Source organism: Leopardus geoffroyi, chromosome B3 (assembly GCF_018350155.1).
Source record: "Leopardus geoffroyi isolate Oge1 chromosome B3, O.geoffroyi_Oge1_pat1.0, whole genome shotgun sequence".
Classification (NCBI taxonomy): domain Eukaryota; kingdom Metazoa; phylum Chordata; class Mammalia; order Carnivora; family Felidae; genus Leopardus; species Leopardus geoffroyi.
Genome location: NC_059337.1, coordinates 1,449,144 through 1,469,038, shown reverse-complemented (window position 1 = coordinate 1,469,038; position 19,895 = coordinate 1,449,144). Strand labels below are relative to the sequence as shown.

General features: G+C 46.5%; 1 protein-coding gene across 6 annotated transcripts in view; it reads right to left on the bottom strand.

The window, feature by feature from the left end:
* ZFAND6 (zinc finger AN1-type containing 6) overlaps nucleotides 1-19,895 on the bottom strand; it is a 76,231-nt gene that overhangs the window by 26,447 nt on the left and 29,889 nt on the right. For 2 of the 6 annotated variants that reach the window (XM_045452253.1, XM_045452254.1), the window contains exon 2: nucleotides 8,808-8,968. The exons of 3 other annotated variants lie outside the window; for them this stretch is intronic. The gene's annotated coding sequence lies outside the window, so the exon portion shown is untranslated. Of the gene's footprint in view, nucleotides 1-4,474; nucleotides 4,576-4,710; nucleotides 4,801-8,807; nucleotides 8,969-19,895 lie in introns of all 6 variants that reach the window. One more of the 6 variants, XM_045452255.1, reaches the window with a different exon arrangement.

The following is a 19,895-nucleotide window of genomic DNA, read 5'->3' as shown; positions in this document are numbered from 1 at the left end:
AAGAGACCTAGGTCCGCCAGCAGGGGGCACGACACAGGGTTATGCAGTTGGTGCACCAAACGAAGACGGCTGGTCTCGCGCTCTAAGCTCGTGGATGTGCCTTCCGATTCAGTTCACTCAGAGAGGGCTTCACGCTTACGTCTACATACCAAACGAAGTAACTTTATAATTAAACTTCTGCTGCAGTCAACTTTATGTTTTCAAACCGGCCTAGCTCTGTGTCGCACACCTTAAAGAAGCAAGACAGAGTTGTTTGCACAAGGCAACTCAACACTCTTTGCTGCAAAAGGCAGAGGGGGGGCATTCATATTTTCCCACTGGGTCCCACATTCAGGGCTTTTCATTCACTTTTCTTCTCAAAACTAAGATCTAGATATGCAAGATCCACCTGCATGGCCAGTTTTTTTTTTTCTTAATTCTTTGACCCAGAAGCTTATGATTCAATCATGCGGACCCTGCTTCGTCCTCTGTCTCAACACCCCCCCTTTTTATTTTTAATTTTTTTTTTTTCAACGTTTATTTATTTTGGGGACAGAGAGAGACAGAGCATGAACGGGGGAGGGGCAGAGAGAGAGGGAGACACAGAATCGGAAACAGGCTCCAGGCTCCGAGCCATCAGCCCAGAGCCCGACGCGGGGCTCGAACTCACGGACTGCGAGATCGTGACCTGGCTGAAGTCGGACGCTTAACCGACTGCGCCACCCAGGCGCCCCTGTCTCAACCCCTTTTAAGGACACTCTTCCCAAGGCAAATCTCCAATTTAACATCCAGCATTTGTAAACGAATCTCTCCCTGATTTCTTCTGTTTAATATGGTCAACCTCCAAATTCAAATCTCTTCTTTTCCGCTGAAACTCTGTACAGCACTTTTTATGGGAGCATAACTGGTTTTACTATTCAATTGTATTTAACGCTATTTCCATAGTGCTTCATGCACCGAACCCTGTTGTGAGGACCGGGTGAACGTCAACTCCTCACGACAGTTCCGTGAAGTGGGTATTGTCGCCGCCCTCATTTCACAGATGAGAACACGGAGGCACGGAGTCCAGGTGAAGTCAACTGCTGTGGAGGTCACACAGCTACTGGGTGATGGAGCTGAGTCGCCTGAAGCAACCCGGCTACAGGCCACGCTCTCTATCAGTAGCTCCCAAAGCTTCCCTCTGGCCCCGTGGGGACGTCGGAGACCCTCTCAGAGGCCCAGGAGGTCACGTGTGAGCCGGTGGTCTGCCTCTGCTACCAGGCTGACTGGGGGTATAAAAGCGATGGAGGGCCAGACGGCTGGAGCCCCAGCAGGACAGCAGGAGCCACACTGTACGAGATGTCACCGTGTTCTTCACTGAGGAACTCTCAGCCCAAAAATAAATAAAGCCGCTTTCACTTACGACTGTTCTTGGCGAAGCAATAAAATTACTCATTTTATGAAACGTTGATACTGAGGACACGTCACTTTACTCTTCCTCGTGGGCTTATTCTGACACACTGGCACCACAGCAAAGTCGTCCTCGTCCTAGCTTCCCACCCACACCCCGGTTCAGGTGTGCCGGGGACACAGCCTGGGCACACCGCTGCCACCCGGTGTCTCTTCTCGGGGACAGGCCTACTAAGGACGCGAACCTACACACACTCAGAGGGAAAGAACTGACAGCGACCTGTAATCGTCGACACCGACCTTCGACAGGAATTAACCAAGAACGACGAATGAATAACACGGTCTGTAAGGACGGAGAGTCACCTAAACAGGAAAAACCACTAAATACACGAGACAATTATCTTGTTTCTTCAGGAATATATTCTCAGCACTGCGGATTAGGGGTTGGCCAACAATTTTTTCTAAAGGGCCGGGGCGTGAATAACCCGGGTTTTGTGTGCCGCGTGGTGGAGGGTCACGGCTGCTCGCCGCCACTCTGGTCGTGAGAAAGAAGCCACAGTCGTCATCAAAACGAACGGGCGCGCGAGTGCGAGAGCCTCGGACGGACGGCATGAAACGGGCACCCGCGAGTTGGCTTGGCAGGAGACCTGACTGGCTATTAAAAGAGAAAATAGCACCCTTTGACGCAGAAGGTCCCGCGCTCGGATACTCGCCACTCGTGTGTGCAAACGCGCGTCCGTAGCGACGCGGGCCGTCACTGCAGCCTCGGTGGGTGAGGACCAGCGCTGCAGAAGTTCACACACAAAAGGAAGGAAAATGAGCTGCGTTTACAAACAGACTCGTCTGCGGACACACTGAAAAGGGCTATGAGGGCTCCAGGGCACCCGGACAGCGCTGACCTCTGGGGAGGGGTGAGGCAGGGCTGCGGATGAGAGGCTTACTCTCTCTCTCTGCCTCTGTGTTTCCTCTGAATAGTTTACTGGTTACACTTTCTTCTGTTAAAAAGGTGGCATGTTCCTAAAGTTCAGAAATGAGAAGGGATACGAAAACAAAAACAACAGCAACAACGTCAGTAGATGGTTTCCATCCTTCCAGGCCTTCACCAGGGCTGCTCATTCTGCCTAAAACACCCTTCCTTCCACTCACTCCACGCCCCCTAGTTTTTGCACATCTTGTCTCTACTTATCCTTGTAGATTCCTATCAGGATTGCTATTCTAGGAAGCCTTCCGTGACCCCTCTCTCTCTTCCATCGGATTTTGACCCCTCTCCTGGGTACTGCTGAACCACCCCGTACGCACACGTTTCACGGTACTTCGCACTCGGTACCATCCTCGGTGGTTTGTCTAATGGCTCGTCCTTTACACTTGTTCTGCAAAGGCAGAGTCACGATGCCACAGTCACTGACACAGGGCCCAGCAAACAGAAGGCAGTTGTGTTTGTTGACGAACGAATGGATGGATGGATGGATGGATGACGTGGGAGAACTAAAATAAGAATCCAGTTATTTCTAAAAGGTCCAATGCTTTTCTAAGTCTTTCGTGGTAAACGATGTCAAAAATGAATGTGTTGTTTTCTTAAGCACCAATGTACCCCAAATAATATCTTTATTATTGAAGTTAGATTGTCTAATCCTGGGGGAAAAAATGGATAGGCAGAGCTGCGTTCTAATAAAACTTGTATTTACAAAAAGAGGTGGCCAAAGTGGGTTTGTCTGGCCAGTGGGCCACGACTTGCCAATCCCAGTTCTGGATCCAACGCCAGGCACATAGCAACAAGTACTGAAATAGATGTTGGGGGAGCAATGAATGATTTCCAAAATGTTGTAGTTGAAATATTATCAGGAAAGATACAGCATATTATTCAACAGAGTCAGTTTTACTTTCTTTTGTCCTAGCTTTCCCGCAAGGGTACCTTGTTCGATACACCGATTATGGTGCTGACTGATCCCCTACGCACTGTAGAACACAGAAGTCATGACACAGCTCTGCTCTCAAGGATCAACAGACATAGAAGGACAGGAATATCAATGTGTGACTTTCACCTATCTGCAAAGACAGCACATCTAACCCCAAAACTACATCGGTCCTCTTGGCACAAAAACACAAAATGCTAATAAGCGGCACCAAAAGTACAGTTTGGGAACTCGACTTTCACAGGGGCATGAAAAAAACAGACGGCCAAGATAACTGCCAGGTATTCCGGAAGTTGACTTCTTTTTCGGCAAAAGCGTAACACCCTGGGGAGAAGGGTAACAGGTGCTATCGTGGAAAGGGGCACGACCGTGAGCCCCAGCAGAGCCGCAGGGACACGGGGCTGCAGTGGGAACAACAGACGTCGGGCTTGATCTTCAAGTTGGTTCTGATTCTGCCACCTTCAACTTAAGATACATGGTCAGCCTCTGGTTCCTCGTATTAAAATTCAGCGATAATCTGTCTTTTCTAATTTACAGGACTCGGGAGGATCAAGCGAGACGACTGCCAAGCACTTCCTGACCCATAAAGGCACAGAAATCTCCGCCCCGGTGGCTTTTTCAGGTCAAACACCCGCAGTTCACACGGAGAGGGAGCGCCACGGGGCGGCCGGAACCCCACCGAAGGCGCAGAGGCTGCAGTCCTAAACCCGACTCTGTCCCTGCCGCGGCAGCAGAGGCCGGACACCTGGGAGGCCCCCTGGCCACAGACCGTGCCTGCCCGCGAGCACGTCTCTGAATACGTGTCACTTCCGATGGGGGCCATAAGACCTTCTGGACTAGAAGTGTGAGGGGACGGTTTCCAAATGCTCCTCTCCAAAGTTCACGACAGGACACACTGCTTATTCCAGATAACTGCCAATAAAGAACCTGCTAAGCGCTTGTACCTCATACTGACCGGGGGAGGGAGGGGTGGGAGGGCAGGTTAAAGGCCAGTATGTGGTCTCACCAGGGCGGCGAACCCCGTGAGCCTGGGATACAGGAAGGTGGGAGCAGACTCCCACCAGGACCCTCACCCGCAGCGCCTCCGCGGCCAGGCTGAGGAGCCCGAGTGGCAGTCCGCAGGCAACAGGGACGGGAAGGAAGGCTTAGCAGGTGCGGTTCGCGAACACCTCCCTAACCACCCCGTTACATACCTCCTGTTGTTCTCAAAGGGACTGCAGGCGACTTTACCAGTGCGGCTGCGTGACAACATTAGAAGGAGAAACGGCAGAAAAACGAGGAGAGGTCTGGTATGCTGTCGACAAACGGAACACATGTCCATAAGGGCTTATTTGCAAACGAGAAGGCATCACTTGGCTCGATTCCTCCTAGTAGCTAATAATGCACAGAAGGGCAGGACACGTACCCAGAAAAAACCAAACTCAATTACCCGTAAGTACAGATCATCTGGACTCGGATGACGCAAGAGCTGTTCCCATAGTTTCAGGAGCAGAGCACGATGCGAAAGGACCGACAAGATCTGTAAAGTAAAATGCTAGTTTCTGGGGTCGTTTACCGGTACCGCCTTTCAATATAAACAGCAGGATCGTGGGCAGCTTCAGCGAACAGCCAGTCTACGAGGAGCCAGTCAAAGCTAAAATCGGAAAGCACCTAAGGGGGCGCGTGGTAAGCATCTTCCCGTCGCGCTAACCATTCAGACAATCCTTCTTGGAGCTGAATTCTAATCAACGACGGTGGAGGCAGAGGGCAAGGGTGGGGAGAAAGTGGAGGCGGAAGACTGAAACCTCTCCGTTTCAAGAACAGGTCCTTTTAGGACTTACAGATCAGGTTTCTGGGAAAGACTTCATTTGAAGTAAGGGGTTTAAATGGCTAAAACAGATATGGAAAATCCAGTCTGAGTTCCCGATTAAGAGCGTACGATGCCCAACAGCAAGCCAATCCGGGATAAGGCCGAGACACCGGCACCGACGCCCCAGAGCACAACCAGGCCGCCAGCCCCATCAGGCGGCCTCTCTGCCTCTGGCGGGAGATGCCCCGAGTGCGCACAGGTCATCGTTCCATCTGAAGTTCTCCAAACTTCTTCCCTAAATTACAAATCACATCAGAAAACCTCACACTTAGGTCTTCGTGAGCACTCTGTGAAAATGCCACACGAGGCTCCCCCCCCCACGGATGTGAGGGGGGCTCGGTATCATACCGCCCGTCACTGCCTCCCTGTCCACACCCCCTCCGATAGACTCCGTAGCACCCACAGGCCTCAGCTCCTGCTGTTCAGCTGGCACCACGGGTGACCCCTCTAGGCGAGCCTGCTGGACCCGGGCGATCGCCCGACCCGGTGACCCAATCTAAACTCGGGGGCTGGGTGGGAAGAGGTACAACACCACACATGTAAAAAGATACCAAGCCGTAATCTCCTTGCAATTCTGTAAGAGTTTCCATTCTCGTGTTCTTTCTTTAGTGAGGGCAGGTGTCTGTCCAAATGTGTTCTGCTCCTTGAGTAGAATGTGGTGGCTGGTAACTTCTCGTGGAACATAAAGTCACGTTTCTACTTCTTGGTAGCCTGGCTCCTGCACTGTCTCTAAACACAGGAAGAGTGACCATCCGGCTGAAATCCACACAACTTTTGGCCTTTAGTAGGCTCGTCCCGCACAGAGAGGACTCCGGTACACGAGAACTACCGACCGATACCCGGTCCCCCGGAGCCTTAGATTAGCGTGCCCCCCGGAACGGCACCGCTGTCCAAGGGGCTTCTGGATCAGAGCGCACTCCGCCAGCGTCTGAACGTACGGAACGCTCACTTTCCTCCCAGAAGCTGTCACTCCTGACAGAACTCAGGATGTGCAACACCATCTGACGTGCTTTTCGTCCCCACCTTTATTTTTGAGAAGTTGTGAGGACTTGTAAATGGTCTAAAACCCAGGGAAAACACACCTCACCTGCACCACGATTTTGCAAGAAATATTTTTGTTTCCTTCCCTCTTCCTTTGTGGAGTCACATTTGCTGCAAGAGCCAATCTTTTGTGCTGTTAGACAGTAAGAGGTGTGTGTCATCAGGCAGGTCACGTTTGATGTAAATGCATTACCTGATTCAAATCTAGAAATCTAGAAAATACACTAGCCACATCAGGCTACCGAAAATCTGAAATGGGGCTAGTGTCTATAGCTGACCAGCACAGGAGGTCAGGAGAGTTAGGGATTCCCATTCTCCTACTAGAGAAATGTTGCCCACAATACCCACCTGAAAAAACCTTGCTTTGTGATTTCCAAATTCCATGTTTGTTTCTTTTCTATTTATTTTGAGAGAGAGAGAGAGAGAGAGAGCGCGCGCGCGCGCTCGAGCAGGGGAGGGGCAGAGAGAGAGGGAGACAGAATCGCAAGCAGGCCGCATGCACGCTGTCGGCGCAGAGCCCAAGGCGGGCCCGATGTCAAGAACCATATCATGACCCGAGCTGAAATCAAGTCAGACGCTTAACCGACTGAGCCCCCCAGGAGCCCTGTGATTCCAAATTCTTAATCCTGAAGCCTTGAAATCTATTACTGAGGATCTGGAACACACCGCCTGGTGCTCCCTCCTCGCTACAGCCGCAGCCGAAGCTTAACAGTACAATACCCTGCAAGTATCACTGACACCTGGCCGCACGAGATCGTGTATCAAATCATAACGTCTGTTTACAGAGGACAGGCGCTGAGGCACGGACCAAATCACATGCTCAATAAAGCATGCTGTGAGAAGGCACAGCTGGGATGTGACCCCATGCAGCCAGACTCTCGGCCGGAGTACCGAACCGTGTTAACGGACTCGTGTTACGCGGCCCTCCGCAACCCCGGGGCTCTGTGCTCGCGCTTACTGCAAAACGCAACAACCAAAGAAGTGAAACCTGCGTGTACATTCTGGGTGGGACTCTGTTCCGGAAGTGGGCGCGGGATCGGCGACAAGGCAAGGTAGAGGATGCGTGAGGCAGAGGCGGGGGGGTCGGGGGGGGGGGCGCCTGTCGGGTGGTGCTCCCTGGCCCCCGCACAGCACTCCTCCCTCAGCCCTGTCCTCCAACTGCCCCGGGGCACAAGGACAGGACACAGAGAAAGCTCCAGAAGCTTCTCTTGCCCACGTGTGTCCTTTCTGCCTAACCTCGTCTTCAACATCCAAGTTTCATGAGGATGTTCTAAAGGCCTCCTTCACCTTGCATTTTCTCTGTTTCTGATACTCATCTCAGAAGATGGGAGGGAAGAGACGCGAGGCAGCACTGGGCTCGGCCTGCAGACTTGAACCTTAGCGCATGTCAGCACTAAAAACAGGGAGGTTGTAAGTTTTCAGGGCTTCTGGAAGACCAGGAATCAGACGACCCGCGGAACCGGGTCCACTGCGCATCCACTGGCCAAGCCAGGGGGAAGGACACACCGTGACCTGGCGTGTTCCGCACTTCTGAACGGACCACACACCCTCCCTCCCTGCCCCGGACCCTCCAGCCATGTTCATTCGAGTGCCCACATCCGGGGTACACTCTGCGGGCTCTCTAACGCCTTCGCAATCACCTCACCGGTTCCAGAGACTCTCGATTTTGACTTTCCTTCAGCCAAAACATCTGTGAGGTGAGAGGCGAAGTGAATTCGCCTTACTGCAAATGCCATCCCTTCCCCTGAAGCCTCCCTGAACAGTTAATAAGACGTGACACGTTTTTATCTACACGCTCATCACTCTGCTTCCAGCAGCGTCTTACATTTTAATCACCGTTTCCACCCGCACCACGCATTCCCCTAAGCGGGGAGGTCATCCCGTTGAGAGTCCTACTCCTAAATCCGCATAGGAAAAAGGCCAATACAAAACACAAACAAAACTAGGGGAAAGTAGGAAAAAAAAAAAAAATCAGCCCCCATCCCTGCTGGCCTCCAACTGATTAAGAATTTTTTTCTTCAACAGGTACTTACATTATTATCAGAGCACTTTTAAAACACAAAGTTGGCAAGTCTAAAAGACTTCCAACTGCATTTAGGGACCAAGAGTTCCTTTATTTTTAAATACATGCTCTTTCTAGTTAAACAGAGCTATTCAAGAATTACTAATTGTAATTTACGTTATGAAATTATTCCCAAGAGCAATTTCTTACATTAATATGTAACGCTGTATTTCCAAAATACATTTCTATGGTTGTCCGTTAAAAACATTAATATTAAAAAGCTGAAATCAGTTGCAAAATAAACAGCAATCTGAAGAATTCTGACCTTTTGCTTCACCATAATACGAGTAAATAATGCAGATTCCAATGCTTAAAATAATTCTGAAAAAAAGATGCATGGTCACTAATAATACTTATTAAGTGTTACTCTCAAAAATATTTTATAAATAAAAATCTCCCACCCACCCCACCGTTAGTATCTTACCCACCAGAAAAAAACAGACCCTAAAAAACGTCTCATCATGCTGCCTTCGGTGTCTCTCCAAACACTTCAGATTTAAACATTTTAAGCGACTACCCCCATCACGCAGGGTCACACAGGGTCACACAGGGTCATGGGCTTGAGTCTACTCACACAGTTGAAGCTGATGGGCAAACAGCTGTCCTGTATCTTGAGACAGACATTAGCTTCCTGCCTTCCCTATCCTCATAAGCAGCTACTTAAAGTTTGAGTTTTATGCAAGAAAACATTTTAAAGCCTTCAGTGTTTTACTGCAGCAGACTTCAGATTCATTCCTGTAACACATTTAACATGAAACAGAGTTGAGACAGTTAAAACTGTGTACATTTTAATTGCCTGAAATTTTAAAAAGTGCTTTCACTCTTATAGCTACATAAAAAGGGGCGTTGAGGGAAAATTAATAAAAACACTTCACTTGGTATTTGACACCAACGTGCAATACAGCAATACACAACTTTACCATACAGATTTTTCTTCACCTGGCCACAGGTTAGGTGGGCAAGGATTACTTTTTATACGATCATTTATACCCCCAAATAAGCAAAACTAGGTATTTTTGTGTCTCTAAAGTTTAATTTATTTAGCATAAACGTCCAGCAACAGAAGAACAACTTTTACAAACAGACAGTCAATGGGGATGACTTCAGTGCCCCAAGAATATCCCTTGGGACCCTCCTGGGTGGGGAGAATGAGATTCTGGGTCCTGTTTTGACTGAATAAGAGCCGTATTTCTAACATTTGCTATGAAAGTTTGCAGCACATTTACCGACCAATTCACATCTCTATAGCAGCATTTCTGCTACAGGTTTACCAAGCGTTAGAAGGCTTGTCTGGAAAATAAAACTGCATTCAATCAAAATGTCCTAGAATACCTGCATATAAAACATGGGCCTCAAATTTCTACAGAGAATTTTAGTTAATACTTCAGCATTTCACGGCGTAAACTTACTATTTATATTAGCAACATGGTTAGAAACACCATGAGAAGTAACGTCCAAATACTCAATTTCACTGGCTACTTTTTAAAGTATTACTTAATGCTGAAGTAAGTTACCGCACGTTTGCTTTGCTACAAAAGACAAATGTTTGTTTATAATCTACTTGTATGTACATGCAAACGGTTTAAGAAATAATTCACACCTCATAAAAGCTGACGGAACCCGATGGAATAACTTTCACACAAGTTAAAGTACTTGTCCGAGAACCTAACCGTGCTTCAGAACTCTTTTCAACTTGCTGATTATCCCCTTAGGTTTAAATGAGCCTACAGTAGGACACAACAGCTAAAAAATAAGTTGTACCCATCTCGGGCTGTAAAATAGAAATATGTTTTCTGTCTACGAACAACAATCAACATTTAAAGAGTGATTATGGTGTCACTGGCCCTGTCCCCAAATTTTCATGCACACTAATCCTCATTCCACCCTCAAAAAGGTAGGTGCAATTATTGCCAACTCTTTCTAGATCATGGAACCGAAGTCTGGAGATGCTAGAAACTTGTTTAAGATCACAGAGCTAATCAGTGACAGAGACAGGACTCGAACCCAGACTTGTCTCCCAGGCCTACTGCTCTTAAGCATCGAGCCAGATTACAGGCAATGGCAATCCACTGTCCTGGTAAAAACATACCTAGAACTGTTTGTGGATGGGGTTTCCTACGTGAAGTGTGGACACTAGTAAGTGAGTGTGATCATGAAACCAACAGGGTGGTCCCAAACTCAAGAGAGCCATCTCTTAACAAGAAACGACCGTCAGAAATGGAAGGAACCGAGAGAAAAATCAAAAAGGGATGCATTCTGAAGGGCTGCTAAAGAGAAAACAGGAGCAGGCTTATCTTGGGTGGTACAAGAGTTCAGGTGTGAGGCACTGTGTGGACGTCTCAGAAGACCGGTTCCAGTTCAACATAAGACACGTTCAAATGCTTGGGGCCAAGCCTGGGTGGCTCAGTGGGTTGAGCGTCCGACTTCGGCTTAGGTCATGATCTTACGGTCCGTGAGTTCAAGCCCCGCATCGGGCTCTGTGCTACCAGATCAGAGTCTGGAGCCTGCTTCGGATTCTGTGTCTCCCTCTCTCTCTGCGCCCCCCACCCCACTTGCGCTCTGTCTCTGTCTCAAAAATAAACAAACATGAAAAAAAGATTTAAAAAAATTACATCAAATGCTGAAGAAGCCAACAGCTAGAACACGCCCCCTCCTGTAGCACTGAGTGTGTGCAATGCGATATTTGAACCTCAACCACCAAAGTAATAAATGACTCCGCCCAAATGACCAAAGCATGCTGAAATTCTTTGTGGATGAAAGTCTGATAGGGAACACTGTCTATAGGGAAAGTCTGATACGGAACAGAGCAGCCTCAAAGTTAGCTCCCCACAGATGACTTACTACAAAATGAAAAATGATAAACCTTTAAGTGGAAGAACCTGGAAGATACCACACTGATCCAAAGGCCACAAGTTAGTTTCCCCGATGAGGGGACAGACGGACACGTGCCCCTGACACGATGCACCGAGAAGCACACATCACTAACGCGGTGTCCCCGCTGACTCTGCGTTTCCTAAAGGTATTCAGAAGGACACATCAGACAAACTCAAACAGAGAGAGTCTGTAAATAAATGGTCACTCTTCACAAAATACCAACGCCAAGAAGGTAAAAGCTAAAGCGTTCCTGCTGAAGGGACAATAAAGAGACAAAGTGACCAAATGCCACAAATGATTCTAGGCTGGATCCTGGACCGGGAGAAAAATTAATGAAGAGCATTTCTGGGAGAAATAGAGAAATTCGGAAGTGGACCATGTATTAGAGAATTCTATTATTAATCAGTGTTAAATCTCCCTTATTGGATAACTGAACTGTCTTTGAAAATACAAGAATGGCCTTGTCAGAATATCTGCATAAGCCTTACATGGGAAAAGGACATGATGCGTGCGACTTACCGTCAAACCATCCAGGAAAATAAGAGAATGACAGAGAGAACGTGCAAAGAGTTAACAGTGGGTGAACCTTGCCAAGGGGTATATGGGAATTCTTTGTATTATTAATGTAACTTTCCATAAACTTGAAATTATTTCCAACCATTTTTAAATGTTTACTTTGAGAGAGAGAGAGAGAGAAAGAGACAGAGTGCAAGCTGGGGAAAGGCAGAGAGAGAGGCGGATACAGAATCCGGAGGAGGCTCCAAGGTCTGAGCTGTCAGCACAGAGCCCGACACAGGGTCCAAACCCACAAACTGTGAGATCACGACCTGAGCCGACGTCGGACGCTTCACCGATTGAGCCGCCCAGGCAGCCCTGAAATTACTTCAAAATAAAACCTGAGAAAGATAAATATTCGAGGCTGATGTTCTAAGGATTCTGAATACCTAACAAGAAAGAGTATCATTTTTCCACTCTGATGTCCGTCCACTCAAACTCCAATCCGACGGCAATTACAGTAGTCCCTGATTTCCGATTTGGTGAATTATTGTAGTGCTCTCATGTCAAACATCCAGCGGAGTGCTAAATGACACATGCCATTCCACACTGATGACAAGGTGTGGCCCAGTGGATCGGAGTCAAGGGCACGTCGCCTCCTCCCAACCTTCCCCAAACCACGCCGCGGTCACAGGACAGACAGTCCGCCCCCGACCCCCCGAGCCCCTGCCATCTTACAACTGGGGGTGCAGCTGCAGGTGAGTGTCCCTTCCAAATTAGGTTAATTTCTGCTCCTGCCAGGCAGCAAAGCAGAACCAAAGTAAGAGGCGTGTGATCAACAACACGCAAGGAAAATATTAAAACGCCCTTCCCCAAACAAATAAACTCCAAATGCCAATAAAGAGCTGACGAAGCACCCATTTACTAGAGAACACCTGGAAAAGACAAGGTAACAATGTCATCACTGAGAAGCTGGCCCACAAGCGGCTAATACACAAACATGTGCGTGGCACGGAACCATGAAATAAAGCCGGAGGGAAAAAGAAAGAAAACAGAGAGGGGACTATGAACGAGAGAAGGCGTGGGAAAGGAGACCATCCTGACGGCCACACACCGCCACACCACTAATGCCCAGCTCCCCTTCCTCCCCAGCGGCCCCACGTATCTTCCCTGCGCATTGTAGCTTCCGTGCAATCTTGCACCATCCTCTTCTCAACTAGTGGAAGGGGTTTTACAAGACTAACAGCCGTAGAGCACAGCTTTGACCGCTGTACAGTTATTTGCATCTTATACCCACACTCCTTTTTTTGCTTGTCAAGAGGCACAGAACAATAGTCTCTCTATTGGGAAAAGCGCACAAACAATTCCCTTTGGAAAGGAGTGGAATGATAGCACGCATCACCTGGCTCACAGTCTAACAAAGACAGGAATTGGAGGGGTAGATACCCTGCAAAATCAGAAAGTCAAGGCTGAGCAAGGATGACCCAGGAAGAAGCGATGAATTTTAGTCTCCTATGCGCAATATCTTCTGCATCAGGTATGAGCACCGGGGGCACAACATTTACTGTACTTTAGCTAATTCCCGATCTGCTCCGTTACAGAGCTACGGCCTTCTTTGACCTGCTCTCTATCAGATTAATCTCTTTAACCCGATGGCATACCGTGTTTAAAGGAGGCACTTTAACAGGCCATCGCAGAATGTCTAACTGCAAAACGGGCAAAGATATTTTATCCCAACCAAAATTCCTGTGTTCTCTCCCATTTTCTCAGGCAGCACGTTATCAAATCCTCTGCCCACTGGACCTAAGTACTAGCTTTCCAAATTTTCCTCTGATCTTAATTCAAATGCCAATCTCTGATTGCTGCCGGTTCATGCTCCTCTTTTTTAAGCGTTTCTTTTTGAGAGTGAGAGTGGGGCAAAGGCGGGGGGGGGGGGGGGCAGGGGCAGACAGAGAGGGAGAGAGAGGATCCTAAGCAGGCTCCAGGCTCTGAGCTGTCAGCACAGATGGGGGTTTGAACTCTCATGAGATCATGACCTAAGGGGAAGCTGGACGTTCAGCCACCTGAGCCAACCGGGTGCCCGGGTTGATGCTCTTTTAATACAAGAATCAGAATAATCCACACTGTGAAAGAAAGCTGATGAACTCCAATGTAAAATTAAGTCAATTTTGAACCGAAAGTCCCTAATGTGTATGATTAGTATACACACATAATCTATTTAGGAGGGCAGGAAGCAAGTTTTCAGGCATCCCTTGTTTCTAAATCAAGTCTTACCTATACTGCCGAGGAGATTATAACATGCATGAGTCAGCAAATTAAGCTCCCTTCAGAGGCTTCATGAATCATTAAGTCAGACCAACACAGTCTGCAGCCGAGTTTCCAGCAAATCCCAAACTATGACACTACAAATCATAAACCTTTATCTGTAGCTACTTATGTATTTCCCTTAACTCAGATCATACTATGCAGGTCCCAACTCTGAGGAGAAAGGCGATATAGAAAGAAACAAAAAAAGGCTCCAAAAAAATAAAACTTAGTAGAAGGCAGAAATACTAGGGGGATGGGGACGGGAACTATTACAAACCAGCCATGGTTCAACAAGCCCATTCAAAATTTAGGCTTTTCTTACAAATTTGAGTTTTAAATAAGGAATATCATTTTTGAAGAGATTTTACAGTTAAAATTAAAGGCAGGCACTTGTTGGGGGGAAAGGGGGAAGACAAAACAGAAAACACAAGTACAAACGAGAGAATTAACGGCCGGTCGGCAATCCAGCTTTTTCCCTAGGACAGGTTTCATCCTCTTGGTTCAACATGGGTTTCCTCCTCTGCCCAGACTACGAGACAAAGGCTCCATCTGTACCACAGCAAAGGTCCACTCCCAGGTACGCACACGCACGTCCACACAGAGGCTTGTGCTGGTGTGTTCGCAGCGGCCTTATTCGTGACTCGTGACGGCCAAGTTCCAAGTCAGCCGGAGTAGCCAACAGACGGTGCGTGGATACACAGATCGGGACGCGTGCACACAGTGGAACACTATTTAGCAATAAAAAGCAACCAACCACCGACGAACAACACGGAGGAGTCTCTAAATTACCGTGCCAAGTAAAAGAAGACAGACACAAAGGACTACATAACATGTGATCCAATTTATATGAAATGCTACAGAGAGCCACCAGGCAGAATGCAGGTCCAGGGACCAAGGGTGGCAGAGGAATGAACTCCTGAGCGACACCAGGAAACCTTCTGGGGTAACGGAAATGTTCCACAGCATGGTTATAACCACATTCGTCGTAACTACAACTGCATACTTAAAATTAGCTAATTTTGTTGTATGCAAATTTACTTCAATAAAACTGAATTTTTAAAAATAATAAAATAGGACAAAAGAAACAGCCGTTCTGATTCGAAACATGATGGAGTCACAGCGATGCTAGGCAGAGGATCTTACTATTACAAGTTTGAGTTACAGCAGGAGGAGCCACGTAAGAGGATTAGGAGTTTCTCCAAGTACCAGTGTTCTACTAAGCAATCATTTTATTTTTCATATCTTAAAATAACGTTCTAAACAATTACCCTCATTTAGATAGAAGCAGAGAAACTTTTCCCTTTCTTACCTTCTCTCTATATCTACTTTTTTTTTTTATCACCACAGTGCCTTGAAAATGACTTGGTACCTTGAACAAGGTCAGCTTGGATTGCTTTTCATTTATTTTTATTTTCAAGTAATCTCTACACCCAACGTGGGGCTCAAATCCATGACTCCAAGATCAAGAGTCGCACGCTCTGGTGGCTGAGCCAGCCAGGTGCCCCTCAGACCGCTATATAATTAACGTGTTGCTTTACAACAAGCATGAAGTGTGAATTAGAGCTTGAACATACTTATTGTCAGTTATTAAAGTTGGGAAAAGGGGGCTTATAATTCCAACAAATTCTACTAAGTATGATTTCCTAGTCCTAAATATTTTAAAAAAGTGTAACTGACATGAATTTATTGCATTTCAACAAAAGACATCTCCCAAATAAAGGTAGCCTAGCTTATTCCTTTCAGGAATTCATCCTTCTGAATGTTTCCTAACTCTTCAGAAAATGCAGAGAAAGCAATTTCCTCGTACTTTCTTAATCATTAAAGTTATGTTACAAAATAACCCATGTTCTAAAGAGTTTTCAATTCTCAAATAAAAGCTCCCATTTTTAAAAAAGATCCTTCTCTTGAAAAGATCAATAACCATCATTCAAATATAAGACCTAAAGATAAACTCATAGTAAACCGGGTAATTTGAATCCAAGAGACTTCTTCAGGGAACTTAAGAAGAACTTAAAAAGTTTTTCAGTTTTTTAATGTTTATTTATTTTTGAGAGAGAGAGAGAGAGAGAAAGAGAGAGAGGGAGAGAATGAATGAATGAATATGAATGAGTAGGGGAGGGGCTGAGAGAGAGGGGGATACACAGAATCCCAAGCAGGCTCCAGGCTCTGAGCTGTCAGCAGAGAGCCTGACATGGGATGGGGCTCAAACCCACAAACCGTGAGATCACGACCTGAGCGAAGTCAGAAGCTTAACCGACTGAGCCACCCAGGCGCCAGAACTTCAAAGTATTTTTAAGAAAAATCACATTTCAAACATTTTTAACTTGTTTACCACTAAGTTCAAGTGCTCAAAATAATAGCAATTTAAGAATAGCCTTTCAATTTAAACAATTTTTCTCCATTCTATTAGTATAATGGTCATGTCAATATTACCAAGATAAAATGCTCAGACGCATACACCTTCAGTGAACCCGCTCTCTCGCTTGCTGACTTCTCTGCAGAACCGGGAAGGACGCGACAGAAGACACAAATCCAGCCTCAAGAAGTTAGGCGGGGTCCTTTCCCCCATAACTCTTAACAATTAGAAGTCTGAATATATTGTTACTACCTATCCAATAAAAACATTAATACTGAATAACCATTAGGGTTTCAAATGCCATTTTCAGTTTATTATATTCTGTTCACTGAGAATACAGAGTTGATTTAAAAAAAATTTTTTTTAATGTTTATTTATTTTTGAGACAGAGAGAGCAAGGGAGAGGCAGAGAGAGGGGAACAGAGGATCTGAAGCAGGCTCTGTGCTGACAGCTGCGGGCCTGGTGTGGGGCTCGAACTCACCAACTGTGAGGTTGTGACCGGAGCCCAAGTTGGACGCTTAACCAACTGAGCCACCCAGGGGCCCTGGAGTTGATGTTTTTAAAAACTTTTTTACTGCTTATCTATTTTTGAGAGAAAACAGAGTGCGGGCAGGGGAAGGGCAGAGAGACAGAGGGAAACAGAATCTGAAGCAGGCTCCAGGCTCCGAGCTGTCAGCACAGAGTCCGATGCGGGGCTCAAACCCACAAACCGTGAGATCATGACCTGAGCTAAGGCGGATGCTCAACCGACTGAGCCCCCCAGGTGCCCCTAGAGTTGACTTTTTACAAAGTTTCCAACAACCATTAAACTTTTTTTTCTATAAATCCTTTTTGATTAATCCCAGTTAACAGTTATATATGTTGCATATAAATATTATGTTGCAAATGGGATAAATACACGGAGAAAAATGAACACAAAAATACCCCTGCTAAAAAACAGCACATGCTAACTAACACACGAGTCACTTTCCTGGTCAAAGTTAAACCACATCCTTCTGCCTGTTACGATCTGATTAACACTAAATACTAGAAGCCATCTGTGTCGCTCACCACCGTATGTCCAATACCTGACACGCTGGCAACACAACAGGTGTCCCAGGAGCCCCACGCTTAGACAGCGGACTGGCACCCCCAGGAGCCCCATGCTTAGACAGCGGACTGGCATCTGGCCTGCATTTATCCATATACCACGGACACAAACCCGGAGCCTCTAGACAGCAACCACAGGAAACTAAACCTCCCATGTAAACATCAAATTACCAGTCCTTTTCATCTTTACTTTTTAGGATCAAGGAATGCTTTAACAGCGTAGAACATACTAATCTGGTTTAAATTAGCAACTTTCCTCCTTCCAGGCCAGTAAATGGTCACATTAATCTGTAGCAATCTGAAAATAGTAGGCCAGATGACAAGCCTGTGTGTTTAAGATTTTCTAATTTATACTACGTTCTCTTCAGGCATTTAATGGCACCCATAGATCACTGCAGACATAAGCACTGTGTACAGACATCATCGAAGCAGTCATCTCTTTCTCACGTCGTTAAAATACCCACATGTTTACTTTTACTACTTCTGCTGAAGAAAGCACCAGTAACGGGACCAATTTTCAATTCTCCCTTCACGGGGGACAAAAATAGAAGCGTAGTAGCTTGAAAACTATTTAGGAGGAGTCAACCCCTGAATGTGCACTGATTTGGTTTTCCCCATTACACAGAGATCTTGATAACTTTAAATTCCTATGGGGCGCCTGGGTGGCGCAGTCGGTTAAGCGTCCGACTTCAGCCAGGTCACGATCTCGCGGTCCGTGAGTTCGAGCCCCGCGTCGGGCTCTGGGCTGATGGCTCAGAGCCTGGAGCCTGTTTCCGCTTCTGTGTCTCCCTCTCTCTCTCTGCCCCTCCCCCGTTCATGCTCTGTCTCTCTCTGTCCCAAAAATAAATAAACGTTGAAAAATTCCTATGTTCGTGATACCTGATTTATATAAATTGTTAGGCAGGCCTGAATCAGTTAACTCCAAGATCAGTTTTTTCTCTTCTGTTTCTAGGTGTGGTTAAAAAACATCAAATAAATTGCTAGGCACCATAGTCTTTGAAGCCATATAGCGTTCAGCCGAAAACTGTTCATCATCAACAACGGGTCCTATAATAGCTCCTTTTAAATGTTAAAAAGTCCAACCGGCTCCAGCACTGGCCTCAACATAGTGAAATCAAAGTTCCAATGACCTGGCTTTATGGCAGTCAAAAGCAAAGACCAACGAATACGACTCAAAATGTCAAGAGATAAGTAGATTTAAAAAGAGTGTTCCTGAACTGATCACTAAACATGGATTAACAACTTCAGAAAATTACAAATTCCCAGGTCCTACTCCACACCTGCCGCATCAGTTTCTGGAGACACAGACCAAGACTGAGACTAAGCTTCCAAGGGATTCTTAGATTCGAGTGTGAGAACCACTACTGTAGATACATATGGGGAAATATTATTTTAGCACAGAACACAGTAAATACATGTTCGTAGCTGAAAAGAAAATGGTTTCAAAGTACTGTAAAGATGGTAACTGGAGAATAATTTAGGTCAATTAAAATTAGGTCAAAGGATACATCTCAAAAGTAGTCTGTCAAACACAATGGTTTCCCACTATAAACTTTGGAGAGCCACTATTTAAAATTTTAGGAAGTGCTTTTTGATGGATGGACGTAAGAAAACAATGGTTTACAACTAACTACAGTACCTGGTATGGAACAAGGGGTTCAGCTTTTTGCCATTTGGAAGTCAGCTTGATAACTCAAGTAAGAATGGTATTAATGGAGATTTGCTGCTCAGAATTTGGCGCAAAAGATTTCAGTGACACTTTGGGGAGAAGAGGTTAAAGCACGCAGGAACAATTTTTCCAGATGGTCTGTCCCAAACTAATACAGTCCTCTACCCCGGGGGTTGATGGTTGCATACACTCTCCTCTCAATTGCTGGAAAGGCACCATGAAAGGAGAGGAGATGAGCAGAGGGACCTCCGACTTCGAGATCACAGAATAAGCAAGTGTCTCTCAAAACCCAAGCAGTAACGAGGAGAACGAGAGACAGGAACACAAACTTCGTCTTCAGCAAAACACGAGCCGACCGTAACCCTGGATCACACAACTCGTCTCTGACCATGTCAAGAGGGGGAGGCAGAGGTCTTAGCAAAGGGAGGAAGAGCCTAACGGGCTGACGGGAAAGGACTCGATGTAATAACGGCCATCTGCCCCGCCAGGAAACCTGGAAGTCATCAGAAAAATGGAAATACGGGGGCGCCTGGTGGCTCAGTCGGTTGAGCGCCAGACTCTTGGTTTTGGCTCAGGTCACGATCTCACAGTTGTGGGACTGAGCCTAGCGTTGGGCTCTGTGCTGAGCGCGGAGCCTGCGTGGGACTCTCTTTCTCTCCTCTCAAAAAAGCAAAAACAAAAACAAAAACAAAAAAAAAAGAAGGAAAAGACAATTTCTTTTTTTTTTTTTTTTTTTTTTTTTCAATGTTTATTTATTTTTGGGACAGAGAGAGACAGAGCATGAACAGGGAGGGTCAGAGAGAGAGGGAGACACAGAATCGGAAACAGGCTCCAGGCTCTGAGCCATCAGCCCAGAGCCTGACGCGGGGCT